Source organism: Rhipicephalus microplus, unplaced genomic scaffold, assembly GCF_043290135.1.
Source record: "Rhipicephalus microplus isolate Deutch F79 unplaced genomic scaffold, USDA_Rmic scaffold_13, whole genome shotgun sequence".
Lineage (NCBI taxonomy): Eukaryota > Metazoa > Arthropoda > Arachnida > Ixodida > Ixodidae > Rhipicephalus > Rhipicephalus microplus.
The window spans coordinates 3,927,263-3,944,846 of NW_027464586.1; the positions used below are offsets into that span (position 1 = coordinate 3,927,263).

The window sequence follows — 17,584 nt, forward strand, 5'->3', positions numbered from 1 at the left end:
TCGGCTGTTAACTGAAAGGTTTGAGGTTGGAGCCCTCCCTGGAGTGGAGTGTTGCTTTTTTTCTTTGGGCTGATAGCTTTGAAGATATGTTCTGATGGTGGTGAGAGTGGAGCAGTACTGTCTCCGTGGCGCAATTGGCTAGCGCGATTGGCTGTTAACCGAAAGGTTGGAGGTACGAGCACACCCGGTGTTGGTGCGGCGCTTTTTTTTTCTTTGGGCTGATAGCTTTGAAGAAATGTTCTGATGGTGGTGAGAGTGGAGCACGACTGCCTCCGTGGCGCAATTGGCTAGCGCAGTCGGCTGTTAACCGAAAGGTTGGAGGTTCGAGCCCTCCCGGGAGTGGTGTGTTGCTTTTTTTTCTTTGGGCTGATAGCTTTGAAGATATGTTCTGATGGTGGTGAGAGTGGAGCACGACTGCCTCCGTGGCGCAATTGGCTAGCGCAGTCGGCTGTTAACCGAAAGGTTGTAGGTTCGAGCCCTCCCGGGAGTGGTGTGTTGCTTTTTTATTTTGGGCTGATAGCTTTGAAGATATGTTCTGATGGTGGTAAGAGTCGAGCACGACTGTCTCCGTGGCGCAATTGGCTAGTGCGATCGGCTGTTAACCGAAAGGTTGGAGGTTCGAGCCCACCTGGTAGTAGTGCGGCGCTTTTTTTTTCTTGGGCTGATAGCTTTGAAGATATGTTCTGATGGTGGTGAGAGTGGAGCACGACTGTCTCCGTGGCGCAATTGGCTAGCGCGATCGGCTGTTAACCGAAAGGTTGGAGGTACGAGCCCACGCGGTGGTGGTGCGGCGCTTTTTTTCTTTGGGCTGATAGCTCTGAAGAAATGTTCTGACAGTGGTGAGAGTGGAGCACGACTGTCTCCGTGGCGCATTTGGCTAGCGCGATCGGCTGTTAACCAAAAGGTTGGAGGTACGAGCCCTCCCGGGAGTGGTGTGTTGCTTTTTATTCTTTGGGCTGATAGCTTTGAAGATATGTTCTGATGGTGGTGAGAGTGGAGCACGACTGTCTCCGTGGCGCAATTGGCTATTCGATCGGCTGTTAACTGAAAGGTTGGATGTTCGAGCCCTCGCGGGAGTGGTGTGTTGCTTTTTTTCTTTGGGCTGATAGTTTCGAAGATAATTCTGATGGTGGTGAGAGTGGAGCAGGACTGTCTCCGTGGCGGAATTGGCTATCGCGATCGGCTGTTAACAAAAAGGTTGGAGGTACGAGCCCACCCGGTGGAGGTGCGGCGCTTTTTTTTCTTTGGACTGATAGCTTTGAAGATATGTTCTGATGGTGGTGAGAGTGGAGCACGACTGTCTCCGTGGCGCGATTGGCTAGCGCGATCGGCTGTTAACCGAGAGGTTGGAGGTTCGAGCCCACCCGGTGATGGTGCGGCGCTTCTTTTTCTTTGGGCTGATAGCTTTGAAGATATGTTTTGATGGTGGTGAGAGTGGAGCACGACTGTCTCCGTGGCGCAATAGGCTAGCGCGATCGGCTGTTAACCGAAAGGTTGGAGGTTTGAGCCCTCCCGGGAGTGGTGTGTTGCTTTGTTTATTTTGGGCTGATAGCTTTGAAGATATGTTCTGGTGGTGGTGAGTGTGGAGCAGGACTGTCTCCGTGGCGCATATGGCTAGTGCGATCGGCTGTTAACCGAGAGGTTGGAGGTACGAGCCCTCCCGGGAGTGGTGCGTTGCTTTTTTTTCTTTGGGCTGATAGCTTTGAAGATATGTTCTGATGGTGGTGAGAGTAGAGCACGACTGTCTCCGTGGCGCATATGGCTAGTGCGATCGGCTGTTAACCGAGAGGTTGGAGGTACGAGCCCTCCCGGGAGTGGTGCGTTGCTTTTTTTTCTTTGGGCTGATAGCTTTGAAGATTTGTTCTGATGGTGGTGAGAGTGGAGCACGACTGTCTCCGTGGCGCAATTGGCTAGCGCAATCGGCTGTTAACCGAAAGGTTGGAGGTACGAGCCCTCCCGGGAGTGGTGTGTTGCTTTTTATTCTTTGGGCTGATAGCTTTGAAGAAATGTTCTGATGGTGGTGAGAGTGGAGCACGACTGCCTCCGTGGCGCAATTGGCTAGCGCAGTCGGCTGTTAACCGAAAGGTTGGAGGTTCGAGCCCTCTCGGGAGTGGTGTGTTGCTTTTTTTATTTTGGGCTGATAGCTTCGAAGAAATGTTCTGGTGGTGGTGAGTGTGGAGCAGGACTGTCTCCGTGGCGCGATTGGCTAGCGCGATCGGCTGTTAACCGAAAGGTTGGAGGTTCGAGCCCACCCGGTGGTGGTGTGGCGCTTTTTTTTCTTTGGGCTGATAGCTTTGAAGATATGTTCTGATGGTGGTAAGAGTCGAGCACGACTGTCTCCGTGGCGCAATTGGCTAGTGCGATCGGCTGTTAACCGAAAGGTTGGAGGTTCGAGCCCACATGGTGGTAGTGCGGCGCTTTTTTTTTCTTTGGGCTGATAGCTTTGAAGATATATTCTGATGGTGGTGAGAGTGGAGCACGACTGTCTCCGTGGCGCAATTGGCTATCGCGATCGGCTGTTAACCGAAAGGTTGGAGGTACGAGCCCACCTTGTGGTGGTGCGGCGCTTCTTTTTTCTTTGGGCTGATAGCTCTGAAGAATTGTTCTGACGGTGGTGAGAGTAGAGCACGACTGTCTCCGTGGCGCAATTGGCTAGCGCGATCGGCTGTTAACCGAAATGTTGGAGGTACGAGCCCTCCCGGGAGTGGTGTGTTGCTTTTTATTTTTTGGGCTGATAGCTTTGAAGTTATGTTCTGATGGTGGTGAGAGTGGAGCACGACTGTCTCCGTAGCGCAATTGGCTATTCGATCGGCTGTTAACTGAAAGGTTGGATGTTCGAGCCCTCCCGGGAGTGGTGTGTTTCTTTTTTTCTTTGGGCTGATAGCTTTTAAGATATGTTCTGATGGTGGTGAGAGTGGAGCACGACTGTCTCCGTGGCGCAATAGGCTAGCGCGATCGGCTGTTAACCGAAAGATTGGAGGTTTGAGCCCTCCCGGGAGTGGTGTGTTGCTTTGTTTATTTTGGGCTGATAGCTTTGAAGATATGTTCTGGTGGTGGTGAGTGTGGAGCAGGACTGTCTTCGTGGCGCATAAGGCTAGCGCGATCGGCTGTTAACCAAGAGGTTGGAGGTACGAGCCCTCCCGGGAGTGGTGCGTTGCTTTTTTTTCTTTGGGCTGATAGCTTTGAAGATATGTTCTGATGGTGGTGAGAGTGGAGCAGGACTGTCTCCGTGGCGCAATCGGCTAACGCAATCGGCTGTTAACCGAAAGGTTGGAGGTACTAGCCCTCCCGGGAGTGGTGTGTTGCTTTTTTTATTTTGGGCTGATAGCTTTGAAGATATGTTCTGATGGTGGTGAGAGTGGAGCACGACTGTCTAGCGCGATCGGCTGTTAACCGAAAGGTTGGAGGTACGAGCCCACCCGGTGGTGGTGCGGCGCTTTTTTTTTCTTTGGGCTGATAGCTTTGAGGATATGTTCTGATGGTGGTGAGAGTGGAGCACGACTGTCTCCGTGGCGCAATTGGCTATTCGATCGGCTGTTAACCGAAAGGTTGGAGGTTCGAGCCCACCCGGTGGTGGTGTGGCGCTTTTTTTTCTTTGGGCTGATAGCTTTGAAGATATGTTCTGATGGTGGTAAGAGTCGAGCACGACTGTCTCCGTGGCGCAATTGGCTAGTGCGATCGGCTGTTAACCGAAAGGTTGGAGGTTCGAGCCCACCTGGTGGTAGTGCGGCGCTTTTTTTTTTCTTTCGGCTGATAGCTTTGAAGATATGTTCTGATGGTGGTGAGAGTGGAGCACGACTGTCTCCGTGGCGCAATTGGCTAGCGCGATCGGCTGTTAACCGAAAGGTTGGAGGTACGAGCCCTCCCGGGAGTGGTGTGTTGCTTTTATTCTTTGGGCTGATAGCTTTGAAGATATGTTCTGATGGTGGTGAGAGTGGAGCACGACTGTCTCCGTGGCGCAATTGGCTATTCGATCGGCTGTTAACTGAAAGGTTGGATGTTCGAGCCCTCCCGGGAGTGGTGTGTTGCTTTTTTTCTTTGGGCTGATAGTTTCGAAGATATGTTCTGATGGTGGTGAGAGTGGAGCAGGACTGTCTCCGTGGCGGATTTGGCTACCGCGATCGGCTGTTAACAAAAAGGTTGGAGGTACGAGCCCACCCGGTGGAGGTGCGGCGCTTTTTTTTCTTTCGACTGATAGCTTTGAAGATATGTTCTGATGGTGGTGAGAGTGGAGCACGACTGTCTCCGTGGCGCATTTGGCTAGCGCGATCGGCTGTTAACCGAGAGGTTGGAGGTTCGAGCCCACCCGGTGGTGGTGCGGCGCTTCTTTTTCTTTGGGCTGATAGCTTTGAAGATATGTTCTGATGGTGGTGAGAGTGGAGCACGACTGTCTCCGTGGCGCAATAGGCTAGCGCGATCGGCTGTTAACCGAAAGGTTGGAGGTTTGAGCCCTCCCGGGAGTGGTGTGTTGCTTTGTTTTTTTTGGGCTGATAGCTTTGAAGATATGTTCTGGTGGTGGTGAGTGTGGAGCAGGACTGTCTCCGTGGCGCATATGGCTAGCGCGATCGGCTGTTAACCGAGAGGTTGGAGGTACGAGCCCTCCCGGGAGTGGTGCGTTGCTTTTTTTTCTTTGGGCTGATAGCTTTGAAGATATTTTCTGATGGTGGTGAGAGTGGAGCACGACTGTCTCCGTGGCGCAATTGGCTAGCGCAATCGGCTGTTAACCGAAAGGTTGGAGGTACGAGCCCTCCCGGGAGTGGTGTGTTGCTTTTTATTCTTTGGGCTGATAGCTTTGAAGATATGTTCTGATGGTGGTGAGAGTGGAGCAGGACTGTCTCCGTGGCGCAATCGGCTAACGCGATCGGCTGTTAACCGAAAGGTTGGAGGTACGAGCCTTCCCGGGAGTGGTGTGTTCCTTTTCTTATTTTGGGCTGATAGCTTTGAAGATATGTTCTGATGGTGGTGAGAGTGGAGCACGACTGTCTAGCGCGATCGGCTGTTAACCGAAAGGTTGGAGGTACGAGCCCACCCGGTGGTGGTGCGGCGCTTTTTTTTCTTTGGGCTGATAGCTTTGAAGATATAATCTGATGGTGGTGAGAGTGGAGCACGACTGTCTCCGTGGCGCAATTGGCTATTCGATCGGCTGTTAACCGAAAGGTTGGAGGTTTGAGCCCTCCCGGGAGCGGTGTGTTGCTTTTTTTATTTTGGGCTGATAGATTTGAAGATTTGTTCTGATGGTGGTGAGAGTGGAGCACGACTGTCTTCGTGGCGCAATTGGCTAGCGCGATCGGCTGTTAACCGAGAGGGTAGAGGTTGGAGCCCACCCGGTGGTGGTGTGGCGATTTTTTTCCTTTGGGCTGATAGCTCTGAACAAATGTTCTGACGGTGCTGAGAGTGGAGCACGACTGTCTCCATGGCGCAATTGGCTATGCGATCGGCTGTTAACTGAAAGGTTGGAGGTTCGAGTCCTTCCGGGAGTGGTGTATTGCTTTTCTTTTTTTGGGCTGATAGCTTTGAAGATATGTTCTGATGGTGGTGAGAGTGGAGCACGACTGTCTCCATGGCGCAATTGGCTAGCGCGATCAGCTGTTAACCGAAAGGTTGGAGGTACGAGCCCGACCAGTGGTGGCGTGGCGCTTTTTTTCTTTGGGCTGATAGCTTTGAAGATATGTTCTGATGGTGGTAAGAGTCGAGCACGACTGTCTCCGTGGCGCAATTGGCTAGTGCGATCGGCTGTTAACCGAAAGGTTGGAGGTTCGAGCCCACATGGTGGTAGTGCGGCGCTTTTTTTTTCTTTGGGCTGATAGCTTTGAAGATATATTCTGATGGTGGTGAGAGTGGAGCACGACTGTCTCCGTGGCGCAATTGGCTATCGCGATCGGCTGTTAACCGAAAGGTTGGAGGTACGAGCCCACCTTGTGGTGGTGCGGCGCTTCTTTTTTCTTTGGGCTGATAGCTCTGAAGAATTGTTCTGACGGTGGTGAGAGTAGAGCACGACTGTCTCCGTGGCGCAATTGGCTAGCGCGATCGGCTGTTAACCGAAATGTTGGAGGTACGAGCCCTCCCGGGAGTGGTGTGTTGCTTTTTATTTTTTGGGCTGATAGCTTTGAAGTTATGTTCTGATGGTGGTGAGAGTGGAGCACGACTGTCTCCGTAGCGCAATTGGCTATTCGATCGGCTGTTAACTGAAAGGTTGGATGTTCGAGCCCTCCCGGGAGTGGTGTGTTTCTTTTTTTCTTTGGGCTGATAGCTTTTAAGATATGTTCTGATGGTGGTGAGAGTGGAGCACGACTGTCTCCGTGGCGCAATAGGCTAGCGCGATCGGCTGTTAACCGAAAGATTGGAGGTTTGAGCCCTCCCGGGAGTGGTGTGTTGCTTTGTTTATTTTGGGCTGATAGCTTTGAAGATATGTTCTGGTGGTGGTGAGTGTGGAGCAGGACTGTCTTCGTGGCGCATAAGGCTAGCGCGATCGGCTGTTAACCAAGAGGTTGGAGGTACGAGCCCTCCCGGGAGTGGTGCGTTGCTTTTTTTTCTTTGGGCTGATAGCTTTGAAGATATGTTCTGATGGTGGTGAGAGTGGAGCAGGACTGTCTCCGTGGCGCAATCGGCTAACGCGATCGGCTGTTAACCGAAAGGTTGGAGGTACTAGCCCTCCCGGGAGTGGTGTGTTGCTTTTTTTATTTTGGGCTGATAGCTTTGAAGATATGTTCTGATGGTGGTGAGAGTGGAGCACGACTGTCTAGCGCGATCGGCTGTTAACCGAAAGGTTGGAGGTACGAGCCCACCCGGTGGTGGTGCGGCGCTTTTTTTTTCTTTGGGCTGATAGCTTTGAGGATATGTTCTGATGGTGGTGAGAGTGGAGCACGACTGTCTCCGTGGCGCAATTGGCTATTCGATCGGCTGTTAACCGAAAGGTTGGAGGTTCGAGCCCACCCGGTGGTGGTGTGGCGCTTTTTTTTCTTTGGGCTGATAGCTTTGAAGATATGTTCTGATGGTGGTAAGAGTCGAGCACGACTGTCTCCGTGGCGCAATTGGCTAGTGCGATCGGCTGTTAACCGAAAGGTTGGAGGTTCGAGCCCACCTGGTGGTAGTGCGGCGCTTTTTTTTTTCTTTCGGCTGATAGCTTTGAAGATATGTTCTGATGGTGGTGAGAGTGGAGCACGACTGTCTCCGTGGCGCAATTGGCTAGCGCGATCGGCTGTTAACCGAAAGGTTGGAGGTACGAGCCCTCCCGGGAGTGGTGTGTTGCTTTTATTCTTTGGGCTGATAGCTTTGAAGATATGTTCTGATGGTGGTGAGAGTGGAGCACGACTGTCTCCGTGGCGCAATTGGCTATTCGATCGGCTGTTAACTGAAAGGTTGGATGTTCGAGCCCTCCCGGGAGTGGTGTGTTGCTTTTTTTCTTTGGGCTGATAGTTTCGAAGATATGTTCTGATGGTGGTGAGAGTGGAGCAGGACTGTCTCCGTGGCGGATTTGGCTACCGCGATCGGCTGTTAACAAAAAGGTTGGAGGTACGAGCCCACCCGGTGGAGGTGCGGCGCTTTTTTTTCTTTCGACTGATAGCTTTGAAGATATGTTCTGATGGTGGTGAGAGTGGAGCACGACTGTCTCCGTGGCGCATTTGGCTAGCGCGATCGGCTGTTAACCGAGAGGTTGGAGGTTCGAGCCCACCCGGTGGTGGTGCGGCGCTTCTTTTTCTTTGGGCTGATAGCTTTGAAGATATGTTCTGATGGTGGTGAGAGTGGAGCACGACTGTCTCCGTGGCGCAATAGGCTAGCGCGATCGGCTGTTAACCGAAAGGTTGGAGGTTTGAGCCCTCCCGGGAGTGGTGTGTTGCTTTGTTTTTTTTGGGCTGATAGCTTTGAAGATATGTTCTGGTGGTGGTGAGTGTGGAGCAGGACTGTCTCCGTGGCGCATATGGCTAGCGCGATCGGCTGTTAACCGAGAGGTTGGAGGTACGAGCCCTCCCGGGAGTGGTGCGTTGCTTTTTTTTCTTTGGGCTGATAGCTTTGAAGATATTTTCTGATGGTGGTGAGAGTGGAGCACGACTGTCTCCGTGGCGCAATTGGCTAGCGCAATCGGCTGTTAACCGAAAGGTTGGAGGTACGAGCCCTCCCGGGAGTGGTGTGTTGCTTTTTATTCTTTGGGCTGATAGCTTTGAAGATATGTTCTGATGGTGGTGAGAGTGGAGCAGGACTGTCTCCGTGGCGCAATCGGCTAACGCGATCGGCTGTTAACCGAAAGGTTGGAGGTACGAGCCTTCCCGGGAGTGGTGTGTTCCTTTTCTTATTTTGGGCTGATAGGTTTGAAGATATGTTCTGATGGTGGTGAGAGTGGAGCACGACTGTCTAGCGCGATCGGCTGTTAACCGAAAGGTTGGAGGTACGAGCCCACCCGGTGGTGGTGCGGCGCTTTTTTTTCTTTGGGCTGATAGCTTTGAAGATATAATCTGATGGTGGTGAGAGTGGAGCACGACTGTCTCCGTGGCGCAATTGGCTATTCGATCGGCTGTTAACCGAAAGGTTGGAGGTTTGAGCCCTCCCGGGAGCGGTGTGTTGCTTTTTTTATTTTGGGCTGATAGATTTGAAGATTTGTTCTGATGGTGGTGAGAGTGGAGCACGACTGTCTTCGTGGCGCAATTGGCTAGCGCGATCGGCTGTTAACCGAGAGGGTAGAGGTTGGAGCCCACCCGGTGGTGGTGTGGCGATTTTTTTCCTTTGGGCTGATAGCTCTGAACAAATGTTCTGACGGTGCTGAGAGTGGAGCACGACTGTCTCCATGGCGCAATTGGCTATGCGATCGGCTGTTAACTGAAAGGTTGGAGGTTCGAGTCCTTCCGGGAGTGGTGTATTGCTTTTCTTTTTTTGGGCTGATAGCTTTGAAGATATGTTCTGATGGTGGTGAGAGTGGAGCACGACTGTCTCCATGGCGCAATTGGCTAGCGCGATCAGCTGTTAACCGAAAGGTTGGAGGTACGAGCCCGACCAGTGGTGGCGTGGCGCTTTTTTTCTTTGGGCTGATAGCTCTGAAGAAATGTTCTGACGGTGGTGAGAGTGGAGCACGACTGTCTTCGCACCGCAATAGGCTATGCGATTGGCTGTTATCTGAAAGGTTGGAGGTTGGAGCCCTCCCGGGAGTGGTGTGTTGCTTTTTTTCTTTGGGCTGATAGCTTTGAAGATATGTTCTGATGGTGGTGAGAGTGGAGCAGGACTGTCTCCGTGGCGCAATTGGCTAGCGCGATCGGCTGTTAACCGAAAGGTTGGAGGTACGAGCCCAACCGGTGATGGTGCGGTGCTTTTTTTCTTTGGGCTGATAGCTCTGAAGAAATGTTCTGACGGTGGTGAGAGTGGAGAACGACTGTCTCCATGGCGCAATTGGCTAGCGCGATCGGCTGTTAACCGAAAGGTTGGAGGTACGAGCCCTCCCGGGAGTGGTGTGTTGCTTTTTAGTTTTTGGGCTGATAGCTCTGAAGAAATGTTCTGACGGTAGTGAGAGTGGAGCACGACTGTCTTCGTGGCGCAATTGGCTAGCGCAATCGGCTGTTAACCGAAAGGCTGGAGGTTCGAGCCCTCTCGGGAGTGGTGTGTTGCTTTTTTTATTTTGGGCTGATAGCTTTGAAGAAATGTTCTGGTGGTGACGAGTGTGGAGCAGGACTGTCTCCGTGGCGCAATTGGCTAGCGCGATCGGCTGTTAACCGAAACGTTGGAAGTACGAGCCCTCCCGGGACTGGTGCGTTGCTCTTTTTTCTTTGGGCTGATAGCTCTGAAGAAATGTTCTGACGGTGGTGAGAGTGGAGAACGACTGTCTCCATGGCGCAATTGGCTAGCGCGATCGGCTGTTAACCGAAAGGTTGGAGGTACGAGCCCTCCCGGGAGTGGTGTGTTGCTTTTTAGTTTTTGGGCTGATAGCTTTGAAGAAATGTTCTGACGGTGGTGAGAGTGGAGCACGACTGTCTTCGTGGCGCAATTGGCTATGCGATCGGCTGTTAACTGAAAGGTTGGTGGTTCGAGCCCTCCCGGGAGTGGTGTGTTGCTTTTTTTCTTTGGGCTGATAGCTTTGAAGATATGTTCTGATGGTGTTGAGAGTGAAGCAGGACTGTCTCCGTGGCGCAATGGACTAGCGCGATCGGCTGGTAACCGAAAGGTTGGAGGTACGAGCCCACCCAGTGGTGGTGCGGCGCTTTTTTTTCTTTGGGCTGATAGATCTGAAGAGATGCTCTGAGGGTGGTGAGAGTGGAGCACGACTGTCTCCGTGGCGCAATTGGCTAGTGCGGTCGGCTGTTAATGGAAAGGTTGGAGGTTCGAGCCCTCCCGAGAGTGGTGTGTTGCTTTTTTTATTTTGGGCTCATAGCTTTGAAAATATGTTCTGATGGTGGTGAGTGTGGCCCAGGACTGTCTCCGTGACGCAATTGGCTAGCGCGATCGGCTGTTAACCGAAAGGTTGGAGGTGCGAGCCTACCCAGTGGAGGTGCGGCGCTTTTTTTTCTTTGGGCTGATAGCTTTGAAGATATGTTCTGATGGTGGTGAGAGTGGAGCACGACTGTCTTCGTGGCGCAATTGGCTAGCGCGATCGGCTGTTAACCGAGACGTTGGAGGTTGGAGCCCACCCGGTGATGGTGCGGCGATTTTTTTCCTTTGGGCTGATAGCTCTGAAGAAATGTTCTGACGGTGGTGAGAGTGGAGCACGACTGTCTCCAAGGCGCAATTGGCTATGCGATCGGCTGTTAACTGAAAGGTGGGAGGTTCGAGTCCTCCCGGGAGTGGTGTATTGATTTTTTTCTTTGGGCTGATAGCTTTGAAGATATGTTCTGATGGTGGTGAGAGTGGAGCAGGGCTGTCTCCATGGCGCAATTGGCTAACGCGATCGGCTGTTAACCAGAAGGTTGGAGGTACGAGCCCTCCCGGAAGTGGTGTGTTGCTTTTTTTGGGCTGAAAGCTTCGAAGATATGTTCTGATGGTGGTGAGAGTGGAGCACGAATGTCTCCGTGGCGCAATTGGCTAGCGCGATCGGCTGTTAACCGAAAGGTTGGAGGTACGAGCCAACCCGGTGGTGGTGCGGCCCTTTTTTTTCTTTGGGCTGATCGCTTTGAAGATATGTTCTGATGGTGGTGAGAGTGGAGCACGACTGTCTCCGTGGCGCAATTGGCTATTCGATCGGCTGTTAACTGAAAGGTTGGATGTTCGAGCCCTCCCGGGAGTGGTGTGTTGCTTTTTTTCTTTGGGCTGATAGTTTCGAAGATATGTTCTGATAGTGGTGAGAGTGGAGCAGGACTGTCTCCGTGGCGCAATTGGCTACCGCGATCGGCTGTTAACCAAAAGGTTGGAGGTACGAGCCCACCCGGTGGAGGTGCGGCGCTTTTTTTTCTTTGGACTGATAGCTTTGAAGATATGTTCTGATGGTGGTGAGAGTGGAGCACGACTGTCTCCGTGGCGCAATTGGCTAGCGCGATCGGCTGTTAACCGAGAGGTTGGAGGTTCGAGCCCACCCGGTGGTGGTGCGGCGCTTCCTTTTCTGTGGGCTGATAGCTTTGAAGATATGTTCTGATGGTGGTGAGAGTGGAGCACGACTGTCTAGCGCGATCGGCTGTTAACCGAAAGGTTGGAGGTACGAGCCCACCCGGTGTTGGTGCGGCGCTTTTTTTTCTTTGGGCTGATAGCTTTGAGGATATGTTCTGATGGTGGTGAGAGTGGAGCACGACTGTCTCCATGGCGCAATTGGCTAGCGCGATCAGCAGTTAACCGAAAGGTTGGAGGTACGAGCCCGACCAGTGGTGGCGTGGCGCTTTTTTTCTTTGGGCTGATAGCTCTGAAGAAATGTTCTGACGGTGGTGAGAGTGGAGCACGACTGTCTTCGCGGCGCAATAGGCTATGCGATTGGCTGTTATCTGAAAGGTTGGAGGTTGGAGCCCTCCCGGGAGTGGTGTGTTGCTTTTTTTCTTTGGGCTGATAGCTTTGAAGATATGTTCTGATGGTGGTGAGAGTGGAGCAGGACTGTATCCGTGGCGCAATTGGCTAGCGCGATCGGCTATTAACCGAAAGGTTGGAGGTACGAGCCCAACCGGTGTTGGTGCGGTGCTTTTTTTTCTTTGGGCTGATAGCTTTAAAGAAATGTTCTGATGGTGGTGAGAGTGGAGCACGACTGCCTCCGTGGCGCAATTGGCTAGCGCAATCAGCTGTTAACCAAAAGGCTGGAGGTTCGAGCCCTCTCGGGAGTGGTGTGTTGCTTTTTTTATTTTGGGCTGATAGCTTTGAAGAAATGTTCTGGTGGTGGTGAGTGTGGAGCAGGACTGTCTCCGTGGCGCAATTGGCTAGCGCGATCGGCTGTTAACCGAAACGTTGGAAGTACGAGCCCTCCCGGGACTGGTGCGTTGCTTTTTTTTCTTTGGGCTGATAGCTCTGAAGAAATGTTCTGACGGTGGTGAGAGTGGAGAACGACTGTCTCCATGGCGCAATTGGCTAGCGCGATCGGCTGTTAACCGAAAGGTTGGAGGTACGAGCCCTCCCGGGAGTGGTGTGTTGCTTTTTAGTTTTTGGGCTGATAGCTCTGAAGAAATGTTCTGACGGTGGTGAGAGTGGAGCACGACTGTCTTCGTGGCGCAATTGGCTATGCGATCGGCTGTTAACTGAAAGGTTGGTGGTTCGAGCCCTCCCGGGAGTGGTGTGTTACTTTTTTTTCTTTGGGCTGATAGCTTTGAAGATATGTTCTGATGGTGTTGAGAGTGAAGCAGGACTGTCTCCGTGGCGCAATGGACTAGCGCGATCGGCTGGTAACCGAAAGGTTGGAGGTACGAGCCCACCCAGTGGAGGTGCGGCGCTTTTTTTTCTTTGGGCTGATAGCTTTGAAGATATGTTCTGATGGTGGTGAGAGTGGAGCACGACTGTCTTCGTGGCGCAATTGGCTAGCGCGATCGGCTGTTAACCGAGACGTTGGAGGTTGGAGCCCACCCGGTGATGGTGCGGCGATTTTTTTCCTTTTTGCTGATAGCTCTGAAGAAATGTTCTGACGGTGGTGAGAGTGGAGCACGACTGTCTCCAAGGCGCAATTGGCTATGCGATCGGCTGTTAACTGAAAGGTGGGAGGTTCGAGTCCTCCCGGGAGTGGTGTATTGATTTTCTTTCTTTGGGCTGATAGCTTTGAAGATATGTTCTGATGGTGGTGAGAGTGGAGCAGGGCTGTCTCCATGGCGCAATTGGCTAACGCGATCGGCTGTTAACCGAAAGGTTGGAGGTACGAGCCCTCCCGGAAGTGGTGTGTTGCTTTTTTTGGGCTGAAAGCTTCGAAGATATGTTCTGATGGTGGTGAGAGTGGAGCACGAATGTCTCCGTGGCGCAATTGGCTAGCGCGATCGGCTGTTAACCGAAAGGTTGGAGGTACGAGCCAACCCGGTGGTGGTGCGGCCCTTTTTTTTCTTTGGGCTGATCGCTTTGAAGATATGTTCTGATGGTGGTGAGAGTGGAGCACGACTGTCTACGTGGCGCAATCGGGTATTCGATCGGCTGTTAACTGAAAGGTTGGTTGTTCTAGCCCTCCCGGGAGTGGTGTGTGGCTTTTTTTCTTTGACTGATAGCTTCGAAGATATGTTCTGATGGTGGTGAGAGTGGAGCAGGACTGTCTCCGTGGCGCAATCGGCTACCGCGATCGGCTGTTAACCGAAAGGTTGGAGGTACGAGCCCACCCGGTGGAGGTGCGGTGCTTTTTTTTCTTTGGGCTGATAGCTTTGAAGAAATGTTCTGATGGTGGTGAGAGTGGAGCACGACTGTCTCCGTGGCGCAATTGGCTATTCGATCGGCTGTTAACTGAAAGGTTGGATGTTCGAGCCCTCCCGGGAGTGGTGTGTTGCTTTTTTTCTTTGGGCTGATAGTTTCGAAGATATGTTCTGATAGTGGTGAGAGTGGAGCAGGACTGTCTGCGTGGCGCAATTGGCTACCGCGATCGGCTGTTAACCAAAAGGTTGGAGGTACGAGCCCACCCGGTGGAGGTGCGGCGCTTTTTTTTCTTTGGACTGATAGCTTTGAAGATATGTTCTGATGGTGGTGAGAGTGGAGCACGACTGTCTCCGTGGCGCAATTGGCTAGCGCGATCGGCTGTTAACCGAGAGGTTGGAGGTTCGAGCCCACCCGGTGGTGGTGCGGCGCTTCCTTTTCTGTGGGCTGATAGCTTTGAAGATATGTTCTGATGGTGGTGAGAGTGGAGCACGACTGTCTAGCGCGATCGGCTGTTAACCGAAAGGTTGGAGGTACGAGCCCACCCGAAGTTGGTGCGGCGCTTTTTTTTCTTTGGGCTGATAGCTTTGAGGATATGTTCTTATGGTGGTGAGAGTGGAGCACGACTGTCTCCATGGCGCAATTGGCTAGCGCGATCAGCTGTTAACCGAAAGGTTGGAGGTACGAGCCCGACCAGTGGTGGCGTGGCGCTTTTTTTCTTTTGGCTGATAGCTCTGAAGAAATGTTCTGACGGTGGTGAGAGTGGAGCACGACTGTCTTCGCGGCGCAATAGGCTATGCGATTGGCTGTTATCTGAAAGGTTGGAGGTTGGAGCCCTCCCGGGAGTGGTGTGTTGCTTTTTTTCTTTGGGCTGATAGCTTTGAAGATATGTTCTGATGGTGGTGAGAGTGGAGCAGGACTGTATCCGTGGCGCAATTGGCTAGCGCGATCGGCTATTAACCGAAAGGTTGGAGGTACGAGCCCAACCGGTGTTGGTGCGGTGCTTTTTTTTCTTTGGGCTGATAGCTTTAAAGAAATGTTCTGATGGTGGTGAGAGTGGAGCACGACTGCCTCCGTGGCGCAATTGGCTAGCGCAATCAGCTGTTAACCAAAAGGCTGGAGGTTCGAGCCCTCTCGGGAGTGGTGTGTTGCTTTTTTTATTTTGGGCTGATAGCTTTGAAGAAATGTTCTGGTGGTGGTGAGTGTGGAGCAGGACTGTCTCCGTGGCGCAATTGGCTAGCGCGATCGGCTGTTAACCGAAACGTTGGAAGTACGAGCCCTCCCGGGACTGGTGCGTTGCTTTTTTTTCTTTGGGCTGATAGCTCTGAAGAAATGTTCTGACGGTGGTGAGAGTGGAGAACGACTGTCTCCATGGCGCAATTGGCTAGCGCGATCGGCTGTTAACCGAAAGGTTGGAGGTACGAGCCCTCCCGGGAGTGGTGTGTTGCTTTTTAGTTTTTGGGCTGATAGCTCTGAAGAAATGTTCTGACGGTGGTGAGAGTGGAGCACGACTGTCTTCGTGGCGCAATTGGCTATGCGATCGGCTGTTAACTGAAAGGTTGGTGGTTCGAGCCCTCCCGGGAGTGGTGTGTTGCTTTTTTTTCTTTGGGCTGATAGCTTTGAAGATATGTTCTGATGGTGTTGAGAGTGAAGCAGGACTGTCTCCGTGGCGCAATGGACTAGCGCGATCGGCTGGTAACCGAAAGGTTGGAGGTACGAGCCCACCCAGTGGTGGTGCGGCGCTTTTTTTTCTTTGGGCTGATAGATCTGAAGAGATGTTCTGAGGGTGGTGAGAGTGGAGCACGACTGTCTCCGTGGCGCAATTGGCTAGTGCGGTCGGCTGTTAATGGAAAGTTTGGAGGTTCGAGCCCTCCCGAGAGTGGTGTGTTGCTTTTTTTATTTTGGGCTCATAGCTTTGAAAATATGTTCTGATGGTGGTGAGTGTGGCCCAGGACTGTCTCCGTGACGCAATTGGCTAGCGCGATCGGCTGTTAACCGAAAGGTTGGAGGTGCGAGCCTACCCAGTGGAGGTGCGGCGCTTTTTTTTCTTTGGGCTGATAGCTTTGAAGATATGTTCTGATGGTGGTGAGAGTGGAGCACGACTGTCTTCGTGGCGCAATTGGCTAGCGCGATCGGCTGTTAACCGAGACGTTGGAGGTTGGAGCCCACCCGGGGATGGTGCGGCGATTTTTTTCCTTTGGGCTGATCGCTTTGAAGATATGTTCTGATGGTGGTGAGAGTGGAGCACGACTGTCTACGTGGCGCAATCGGGTATTCGATCGGCTGTTAACTGAAAGGTTGGTTGTTCTAGCCCTCCCGGGAGTGGTGTGTGGCTTTTTTTCTTTGACTGATAGCTTCGAAGATATGTTCTGATGGTGGTGAAAGTGGAGCAGGACTGTCTCCGTGGCGCAATCGGCTACCGCGATCGGCTGTTAACCGAAAGGTTGGAGGTGCGAGCCTACCCAGTGGAGGTGCGGCGCTTTTTTTCCTTTGGGCTGATAGCTCTGAAGAAATGTTCTGACGGTGGTGAGAGTGGAGCACGACTGTCTCCATGGCGCAATTGGCTATGCTATCGGCTGTTAACTGAAAGGTGGGAGGTTCGAGTCCTCCCGGGAGTGGTGTATTGATTTTCTTTCTTTGGGCTGATAGCTTTGAAGATATGTTCTGATGGTGGTGAGAGTGGAGCAGGGCTGTCTCCATGGCGCAATTGGCTAACGCGATCGGCTGTTAACCGAAAGGTTGGAGGTACGAGCCCTCCCGGAAGTGGTGTGTTGCTTTTTTTTGGCTGAAAGCTTCGAAGATATGTTCTCATGGTGGTGAGAGTGGAGCACGAATGTCTCCGTGGCGCAATTGGCTAGCGCGATCGGCTGTTAACCGAAAGGTTGGAGGTACGAGCCAACCCGGTGGTGGTGCGGCCCTTTTTTTTTCTTTGGGCTGATCGCTTTGAAGATATGTTCTGATGGTGGTGAGAGTGGAGCACGACTGTCTACGTGGCGCAATCGGGTATTCGATCGGCTGTTAACTGAAAGGTTGGTTGTTCTAGCCCTCCCGGGAGTGGTGTGTGGCTTTTTTTCTTTGACTGATAGCTTCGAAGATATGTTCTGATGGTGGTGAGAGTGGAGCAGGACTGTCTCCGTGGAGCAATCGGCTACCGCGATCGGCTGTTAACCGAAAGGTTGGAGGTACGAGCCCACCCGGTGGAGGTGCGGTGCTTTTTTTTCTTTGGGCTGATAGCTTTGAAGAAATGTTCTGATGGTGGTGAGAGTGGAGCACGACTGTCTCCGTGGCGCAATTGGCTATTCGATCGGCTGTTAACTGAAAGGTTGGATGTTCGAGCCCTCCCGGGAGTGGTGTGTTGCTTTTTTTATTTGGGCTGATAGTTTCGAAGATATGTTCTGATAGTGGTGAGAGTGGAGCAGGGCTGTCTCCGTGGCGCAATTGGCTACCGCGATCGGCTGTTAACCAAAAGGTTGGAGGTACGAGCCCACCCGGTGGAGGTGCGGCGCTTTTTTTTCTTTGGACTGATAGCTTTGAAGATATGTTCTGATGGTGGTGAGAGTGGAGCACGACTGTCTCCGTGGCGCAATTGGCTAGCGCGATCGGCTGTTAACCGAGAGGTTGGAGGTTCGAGCCCACCCGGTGGTGGTGCGGCGCTTCTTTTTCTGTGGGCTGATAGCTTTGAAGATATGTTCTGATGGTGGTGAGAGTGGAGCACGACTGTCTAGCGCGATCGGCTGTTAACCGAAAGGTTGGAGGTACGAGCCCACCCGGTGGTGGTGCGGCGCTTTTTTTTCTTTGGGCTGATAGCTTTGAGGATATGTTCTGATGGTGGTGAGAGTGGAGCACGACTGTCTCCGTGGCGCGATTTGCTATTCGATCG

The 17,584-nt window shown here is 52.4% G+C and overlaps 1 non-coding gene across 1 annotated transcript; it reads left to right on the top strand.

The window, feature by feature from the left end:
- Positions 1–268: 268 nt before the first annotated feature.
- On the top strand, positions 269–342 carry TRNAN-GUU (transfer RNA asparagine (anticodon GUU)). Its single transcript has one exon. It is a non-coding gene; the product is annotated as a tRNA-Asn (tRNA).
- Positions 343–17,584: the final 17,242 nt, after the last annotated feature.